Genomic DNA, 9667 nt, shown 5'->3' with positions numbered 1-9667 from the left:
CCACAAGTCTTCCTGAACTCTGCCAGGTATTCTTATTTCTCCTTTGAGCATCACAGTAATTAGGGATGGGAGGCTAGTCAGGGCCCTTTCCAGTTTTGTCTGATACATTTCTTGATATCAGTAAATATTCTTTGAAACATGGCTGCCTAATCTTCCATAACATATTGTTTTATAAATATCTCTCTCAACCTCAATTTTCAACATTTTAAATAATATTCAGACAGGTGTTCTTTTTTCTTAGAACTTGATTTGTATTTGTCTTTTTCTTTAAGCCTGGATTCTTACAGATTTTCTACTGATTTGTTGTGGTCAGCCTCAGGAAACCACAATTCTGATGAAGCTCCTTCAGATGTATCTTCCTCTCCCTCCATCCCCCACCCTCATAGTAAATAACTCAATCCTTCAGCTCCAGGAGCCATAGCTTATACAACCCTTCTAGTATTTCTTACCACTCTTCCCAGTACTATATTTGCTTGTGTCATATCCCTTAATTACACTATAATGCCCATGGAGCAGGAGAACATCTATTACTTATATTTCTAAGATTGCCTTATCTCTAGCATAAACTTACACACACAGTCGGTTCTTGATATATGCTCAGATAAATGGACTTTAGCTTATTTGAAAGCCACACTTGCACTCAGCCTTTCCTTCTTCATATGGGCCATAAGGCCCCATGTCTCCAGAGCCTTTTGTGTCTCTGACATTCTCTAACTTATGCTTCTTGGGAACATTTGTGGGCTATTAGTCATCTTATGTAGAACAAGATATATCTGTCACTTCTCCTCTGTGAAACCCTCCCTCCAGCGAGATTTATTTTAAGAACTGTGAAAAGAGAAAATTTCACAGGCAACCCTGTGAAAATCCAGTCATTTGTCAACATGTGGGATCAAGTGCCCTGAATGTCTGTCTGTCTGCCTCTGGCTCTGCCCTCCTTGGGTCACCTCTGAGGTGCAGTTCTCTGAGGTGAGCCTCACAGATGCAAGTTCTGAGGTTGCCATGAAGCTGTGTCTCCACTAGAACACCTTTGCTTCCATTGTTCTCTGGGGCCCCTGGCCATGGTCAGTTGTAACTTCTCTTAAACAACATGACTGAAGAGAACAAGATTTGAATCCTCAAATCTACTTTATAAATAACTATGATCCATGGAAAATGGGAAAATCTGAGGGAACAACTAAAGTCTAGTCAAGGTAGGCTTTGAGCTCAGGCCATTTGTCTCCACATTCAAGATTCTGTTAGACTTAGCTACTCTGAGCAGCAAGATTCACTCACTTTCTCCAGAAACAGCCATGACAAAGTTGGGGATCTGCTACTGGCTGCAGCAAGCCTTCAATGAGTTTGGCGTTGGTGAATCCAACTCTGTGAACTCAGAGAACCGTTGAAGTCAGTTCTCTGGCAAGAACCTGACAGCTTTTAGGAGATGCAGGAATCGGAACTTATCATCCAAACCCAGCTAGGGGCAGGCTCCTCCCCTATACACCCTCCTGCTGATGGAGACAATGTGGCACATTGGCACTTCATGAGGGAGTTGACCCCCTTCTCATCTTTGACTAGTGGTAATCTCTGACACCCTGAGCAGCTGGTGACCACTCAGCTTCAGTTTCACCAGCTTGGAACTGAGGTGGTTGGGCACAAGGAGCTCTCTGCCTTGCCCAAGATCAGAGGAAGTCAGGTTCCCTTTTCAATGCTGGAGTTAAACAGAAAAGGAGCATGGTGGCTCCCTCCACCCTTTGGGACGACACATGTCGGGTGACAAATGCTAGAGGCTTGATTTGGAGCTGCCACGCACACTGCTCCATGGCTCTGCGCATCAGCTAGGAGGATTCACACTGCATCCTACTGAACACCCCCATCGGGAGTTTCTATAGCAACTTTCTGAGAGGAATTTCCAGGGCTCACAGATTCTGTCACAGTAACCCAGTGAGGGAAGAAAGTGTGGGGTGTTTGAGGAGGTGGCAAAGGATCCATATACACAGGTAGAGGCTGGGAGAGCAGAGGGAGGTGGTATCCACAGAAAGCAATGTAGCTAAATGGTCAGGAGCTCTGGGATCCTGCCTGTCTGCACCAGCTCCTTAACAGCAAGCAGGTCACAAGTTTTCCTTAAGCATCTGGCTTTAGATAATAAAGCAAGCCTCAAAGTGGTTCTGAGGATTAACTGAGGGAGAACTGCAGGCTTTTCATTTGATCTTTCCTGAGAACTAGGGCAGGACAAGCCAGGAGTTTGATTCTAGTGGAAGGCTGCCTGTGGGTGTCTGTAGAATAGAAATGAAATTATGCAAGCAGATGGCTTGCTGAAGAGACAAAAATATGGATATAAAAGCATTCTAGTTATGGAGATGCTATTTTTTTTTCCTTTTAATAATGACATAATATTGGATATTAAAGGTGTCTTCTAGCTTTTATATATGTTAGCTCCCACCCCCAAATAAACCCTTTCAACAACACATTGCTTCAAATCATGTACAAGCACTTGGAAATGGAGGATCAAGCCACATGCCTATTAACATGCAAACATTGAGCATTAACACTTTATTCCAGCAATGCATCTGTATTGCAGACTTAACTACATTTCCAGAGCACTGCTGTACTCTCTGAGGAGTAGGAAATAAATGCACAGAGAGCTCCACCCTTCGATTCATAGTAACCAGCAGGGGATATGGGGCACACATAACCACTGTAGGGAATGCCAGCTATGTCCAAAAGAAGACAGAAGTTCATCTGATTGGACTCCAGGAAGACTTCCTGGGGGTGGAGTGTTTTCAGATGTCTACAGTGAAGGCAGAGCTGAGTCTGAAGATGGGCACCTGGAGGAGTGCAAATCAAAGCTTAAGATTACAAGAGCACAAGCACAAGAACATGACAAGTTGAGGACATCAGAGGGCAGAAGTTCAGCCACAGGCAGACTCCTTCTGCCTGTGTTCCCCCTGAGCCATCACCAGTAAGCCCCTGACCTGCAGGTCTCAGCTTTATCCCTAGTAGAGGGATTATTTAAGTCAAGAATTCAACCCAGTTGCTGGCACACAGCATGTACTTCACAGGTTATATGAAAAGCAAGGGAAAAATTAAAGCTTTAAAATTTGGTAGTAAGAAATAATCTCATGTTATAATATTTGCAGATAAAGCTAAAGAGGGCATGTGAATGGAGACTTCTGGATGAATTCTTTGCTTTGGGACATTTTTCTAAGAATTCTACAAAAAGCTTCATTTCTCAGCTCCCTCAGCTATTCTGCCCTGAGATAGCCAGCCACATCCTCTATGGTGGCCCTCAGCCCGGGGCTGACAGGTACCGGAGTGCGAAAGCCCAGGAAATATCTCCATACAGGATTTCTCTGAGGCATAAGGTATATTCCAGTTTCCTTTGTTAAAGAAAAAAGTATTCATGACACTTCTTAAAATGGTAAGGCCCACTACTCAGGGCAATGTTGTAATCAGTATAGGGGTCAATGGGGTTTTGTAGTAGGAGAGAGAGGTGAAGCTCAACTCCAGACATGGGGAAAAGTGGGAATTTATAGCCAAGGAGTAGGGTGGGTGGTAACTGGATGGAAAATTACTAATAGAAAACACCCTAGATGAAGGGGATTCTGGATAAACTGGATTGACAGGATTGATTCTTGCTGAAGACAGGATTCAGACGGATCTGACATCACCTGGGGGATGGCAGAGAATGAAGAGCCCAGTCACAGACTGAGGGTGATCAGGTATGGAGGGTGGGGGATTCTGACTAGGCCACTTAGTAGGATTCTTGCAAAAATTGGTCGATGCAAAGATGAACATGGAAATAAAAAAGTTGGGGCCTATTTGGGCAGAGGATTTGGAGGAGCCTTTCTGAGTTCATGGTTTCAAGCCCCGCATTTGTTTTGCACTGACTGTGTGAGGCCTGCTTGGGGTTTTCTCTCTCTGCCCTTCCCCCTACTCACACACACACACTCTCTCAAAAAGAAATAAACTTAAAAAACAGAATATTTTAGAATAGTTTTAGGGTCACAGCAAAACCAAGGGGAAACTGCAGAGATTTCCCCTATACCCCCCATCCCCAGTCTACTCCACTACCAACATCCCACACCAACAAGAATATAGGCACTTACCCTTTCTTTACATCGCCTTAGCCTATGTCATTTATATATAGTTATTTTAAATGTTTTTTTATGTACATGTAGCGCCATATAAGACAGTGTCATAGAGAGTGGCATTATTTTTGTTTCTCCTGTCAAACATAATTTAGAAATTCAATAGGAGAAAGTATGTTTTTACTGCTCCCCCCTTTTTTGTACTCTTTCCATCATTCGTTCTTCTCTTATGATGTCCTAAGGTTATTTCTTTTAACATTTTCTTTCTGATTAGAGAACATATTTTAGCCTTCGTTTAAGAAAAATGTGCTTTTGAAAAATTCTGCTAAATTTTCTTCACCTGAGAAAATTTTATTTATCTCTCACTTCTTATTTAAAATTATCTTGTTAGTGTTTATTTGTTTTTGAGAGAGAGACAGAGTGCAAGTGGGGGAGGGGCAAATAGAGAGGGAGACACAGAATCCAAAGCAGGCTCCATGCTCTGAGCTGTCAGCACAGAGTCTGATGCCAGGCTCAAACCCACAAAACATATTGTGACCTGAGCCAAAGTCGGATGCTTAACTGACTGAGCCACTCAGGCACCCCATCCTTCACTTCTAAAAGTCATTTTCACTGGATATAGAATCTAGATTAACTACCTCTTTTTTTTTTTTTTTAACTTAAAAAATGTTGTGACACTTCCTTCTGTCTTCTAATGTTTTTGATGAAACATCTGTAGTCATTCAAATTGTTTTTCCTGCACAGGTAATGTGTTGCTACTTTTTGGCTACTTTTAAGATTTTTATTCTCTGCCATTACTTCTCAGAATTCTCAGAAGTTTGCCTGTGTTCGATCTTGATGTACATTTTTTTTAAAAATTCAAGTTTGAATTTCTTTCAACTTCTTGAACCTGTGAATTTATGTCTTTTGCCAAATTTTGGAAAATTTAATTCATAATTATTTTAATTATTTCTCAATTTTGCCATTTTCTACTTTCCCCCCAGTATTGTGATTACACAAATATCATATTTTTATTATGGTTCCACAACCCTGTGAAGTTTTGATCACTTTTTAAATAATATATTTTCTCTATGTTTTTCCAATTGGGTAATAACCATTGTTTATCTTCAAGTTCAGTGATTCTTTTTTTCTACCTACCTATCCTTATTTTGATTATTGTATTTTGTTTCATAAAGTTTTCATTTGGTTCTCCTTTATGTCTTCTATTTCTTCACTGAGACATTCTAATTCCTACTTTTTTCTTTAGTTTCAAGCATGTTTGTAGTTCTTCACTGAAGCATTTCCATAATGACTGATTTAAAATGTTTGTCAGGTAATCTTAACATCTACATTATCTAAGTGTTAGCATCTGTTGATTGTCTTTTTTCACTCACCTTTTTATTTTCTTGAATCTTTGTGTAATTACTAGTTTTTAAATGAAAACTGGTTATATTGGGTAGCATATTATGAGAGTCTAGATCTTACCTAAATCCTCTATTTTAGATTGACATGCTTCAGGTAGAGGAAGGGAGAGAATTTGTCTTGCTACAACTAGTGAATATAAGTCCAATTCCCTTACTAGGCTTCTATTAACAATCAAGTGGGTAAGAGACTCCTCATTACTGTGGGTGGGGTTGGGATTTCTGGTTTCTCAGTAGGCTTCCACTAAAATCACTGTCCGGTAGAGATAACCACACCATCACTGTTCTTGATGTGGCCCCACTGATACCAGTGGGGAGTGACCTTCTTATGCCTGAGTGTTGGTGGAAGTTTTGACTCTCCACCAAGCCTACTCTTATACACCTCAGAGGGGGTGGACACCTCATCACCACCAGATGGGAGTGGAAGTCTAGGCTCCCCACAGGTACCTCACTGACCCCATAAGGGTAAAGGCACTCATTATTCCCTGGAGATGCAAGTCCCAATTCCCTATTCTGCTCTCATGGATACCAGCCTGGTGTTGAGAGAGGATTCGGCAGCTCATTACAGCTTGGTGAGAGTGGAAGTCGAGACTTCCCCAGCCCCTTAGCCTTTACTGGTGTAGATGTGCTGAGGCCACTATATACATCTGGAGCTGAGTAATTGTTTTAAAGTTTTATGTCTTGCTAGGCTTATTCTTTCCTGAACCTTTGACTAGAGACAGAAGCTTTTTGTTTTATTATTTTTCTCTTTTCATGTATTGGTGTTTTTAGGTTGCCAGTTTCTTTATCTCCAAGCCTTGGATATGTACAGTAAAGAAATTCTCCTAGATAATTCACAGCCATATTATTTTCTCAGTCCACCTCCTGGAACCTTCTTATGTTTGTTTAACATAACATTTCTAGGGTTTTTAGTTGTACTTAGTGGGAAAAATTAGGAAAAGTATGTCTACATCATCTTCCCAGAGGCAGAAGTCTCTGGAAGACATTTGAACATGCCAGTTTCAGAAAGACATACTGAATATGCTAGGAATTGAATATCTAACAGTGACAATGAAAAAATTATTACATCTAAGGACTTATGGTCTAGAGGGTGGTTACTGACCACAGTTAGAGAGACAATGTAGGATGTTAACTTCTCCTTGAACAGCTTCATACTCAGAAAGAACACTTAAACAATTCTTGCGAGTAAGGGAATTTTTCTGGGTGTGTTAGAGAGGTTTCTTCAGGGAAACAGAATCAATGGGAGATATATCTATGTTGATGTCTATATCAACTATATCATAAAGAATTGGCTCACACAGTTATGAAGAATGATAAGTCACAAGAGCTACAGTTGGCATGCTAGAGACACAGGAGAGCCAATGGCATAGTTTTAAGAACTGTTTCAACTCATGTCTGAAGATAGGACAAATTGGTGTCCCATGTAAAGGCAGTCTGGCAGGAGGCATCTTTCTTACTAAAGGCAAGGTCAACATTTTTTTTTCCTGCTCATGCCTTCAACTGATTAGATGAGACCCACCCACATTAGAAAGGACAATCTTCTTTACTTAAGACAGACCAATTCAAATGTTAACATCATCCAGGAACATCCTCAAAGACTGACTCAAAATATTGTTTGATCAAATATTTGGAAACGTCATGACTCAGTGAGAATGACACATAAAATTAACCATCAAAGCAAGTAAAATCACTCTAAAAAAACCACAAGTTAAAGTGAAGAAAAGCTGAAGGCCAACAAGAGTGGAGAAGAAACCACTAATGCAAATAACCTAAAGCCAAAGTGAATACAATTTACTAAGTGGAAAGAATGTATAGTGAATTGAATAGTATTTCCAAAATTCATGTCTACTCAGAAACTCAGAGTGGGACTATATTTGGAAATAGAGCCTTTACATATGTAATTAGTTATCATAAGGTCCAACTGTGCTAGTGTGAGCCCTAAATTCAGTGAGTGGTGTCCTTCTATGGAGAGGGAGCTGTGGAGGCCCCCCACCCCACCTACACACACACAGAGTGAAGGAGGGATGTGAAGATGCAGGCAGAGATTGGTGTGATGCAGCTACAAGCCAAGGAAAGTTGAAGATGGCCAGCAACCACCATGTATAGGAGAGGAGACTATAACAGACTCTCCCCCAGTGCCTCCAGAAGGAACCAACCATGCTGACACCATGATTTCAGACTTCTGGCTTCCTGAACTGAGATAATAAATTTCTGTTGTTTTAAGCCACACTGTTGGTGGCAATTTATTACTATATCCCCAGGAAGCTAACCCATAAGGTATTTCAGAATAGCTTGAGCATAAAGTGCATAGGGAGTCAGGGAGATGGAGATGAATATCAGGATGGAAAGACCACAAATGGCCTCAAGAGCCACAGAATGATAACTCGTCTTTATTCTAAGACCCAAAGGAAGCAGGTAAATGAATGTCAATAGAAGAGTCAAACAATAAGATTAATGTTTCATAAAGATCTCACTAGGGATAGTTGAGTACTTGAGACTTGAAGTTGGATGCCCAGTAAGAAGGTCCCTGTGGTTTAACTGGTTTAATATTATGTAGGCCAGTATCTATTCTGTGGCATAAGTAGGAATGCAGATCTGTAAATGGACCAGCAGATAAAATAGAACTTATAATAGCAAGTTTGGAAGGATTATAATAAAAGAAGGTCAGTTTCTTGGCTTGAAAAATTCTTTTACTGGTGGTGCCATTTAGTCTTTCTCTGTCCTTCTTCTCCATATATCCTCTCCTCCTCTCCTTTATACCTTAGTTATTTACAATACCTATTCTCCATCGAATAAGAGACCTGGAAACCACACAGGTTTGCAGCTAGGAGCTCCCTATCTTCTGAGGCAGAAACTTTGAAAAATCACAATATAAGATCACAATATCTCTAATGGAGAGGCTCACAAGACTACCAATGAGGATGTGTCCAACTTTTAGGGTAGGGCAGTGCTGCATGACTGAAACAGAAAAAGCAAAGGTTTTTGATAAGTTTCTGGTATTTTATTTCATCACAGAAGATGTAGAGGTGTGTAGTAGGTCAGCCTGGGGAATGTCATGTGCTGAGTGAGGCCCTGTAGCAAGAAGGAGCACTGATGTCACAGAAAGTAGGTCAATGAAGGTCAATGAAGGTTCATTTGTATACTTGGAATACAGCATATTGTGTTTGTAGAAGGCTTGGAGCTAACAAAATCATATGTTTCTCAATGGATCCACTTGAAGGACTGTCATTCCCTCACCTACAGGCAAAACTCCTTTCATGAAGAGAGTCAACCTTTAGACACAGACCACAGATTTGGAGTCAAATATATTTATGAGGAGTTGTAGTTCTGAGTAAGATGAACTGAATGCATACTGCTCTGCCTCACTCACTGAATGCAACTATTCAAACCTTGAGATAATGCATGCATGAAGCAGCTCTTTGAAAAGTAGAAAAGGTTTGGACCAAGATGATATAACCAATGGAACAATCTGACAGATTTTATTTTATTTTTTTCCCCATAATATTTTATTGTCAAATTGTTTTCCATACAACACCCAGTGCTCTTCCCCTTAAGTGCCCTCCACCATCACCACCACCTCTTTTCCCCCCTCCGCCTTCCCCTTCAACCCTCAGTTCATTCACAGCATTCAATAGTCTCTCAAGTTTTGCATCCCTCTCTCTCCCCAACTCTCTCTCCCTCCTCCGCTCCCCCCCATCACCTGACGAATGGATCAAGAAGATGTGGTATATATTCATGATGGAGTACTACATGGCAATGAGAGGGAATGACATATGGCTCTTTGTAGGAAAGTGGATGGACCTTGAGGGTGTCATGCTGAGTGAAGTAAGCCAGGCAGAGAAGGACAGAAACCATATGTTTGCACTCATAGGTCTAGCAGGAAAACAAGAGAGACCTAATGACAGAGATTTTAAAGCAGCATCTATAAATTTAGAAATGGAAAGATAGAACATCTTAACAATGAGATAAAAGATGTACTATGAAAATTATTCTTTTTTTCCATATTTTATTGTCAAATTGTTTTCCATACAACACCCAGTGCTCTTCCCCTTAAGTGCCCTCCACCATCACCACCACCTCTTTTCCCCCCTCCCCCTTCCCCCTCAACCCTCAGTTCATTCTCAGCATTCAATAGTCTCTCAAGTTTTGCATCCCTCTCTCTCCCCAACTCTCTCTCCCTCCTCCGCTCCCCCTGGTTCT

General features: G+C 40.9%; 1 long non-coding RNA gene across 2 annotated transcripts in view; it reads left to right on the top strand.

The window, feature by feature from the left end:
* Nucleotides 1–1094: 1094 nt before the first annotated feature.
* The window catches only part of LOC115302517, a 22963-nt gene continuing 14390 nt past the window's right edge, over nt 1095–9667 (top strand). The window contains exons 1-3 of one of the 2 annotated variants that reach the window (XR_003913514.1): nt 1095–1190; nt 3117–3341; nt 3621–3698. This is a non-coding gene — a long non-coding RNA (uncharacterized LOC115302517). The remainder of the gene's footprint in view (nt 1191–3116; nt 3342–3620; nt 3699–9667) is intronic. The other variant, XR_003913515.1, reaches the window with a different exon arrangement.

This window comes from Suricata suricatta, chromosome 9 (assembly GCF_006229205.1).
Source record: "Suricata suricatta isolate VVHF042 chromosome 9, meerkat_22Aug2017_6uvM2_HiC, whole genome shotgun sequence".
Lineage (NCBI taxonomy): Eukaryota > Metazoa > Chordata > Mammalia > Carnivora > Herpestidae > Suricata > Suricata suricatta.
Note: the sequence above shows the minus strand (reverse complement) of the source record. Positions and strands in the feature narration are given on the sequence as shown.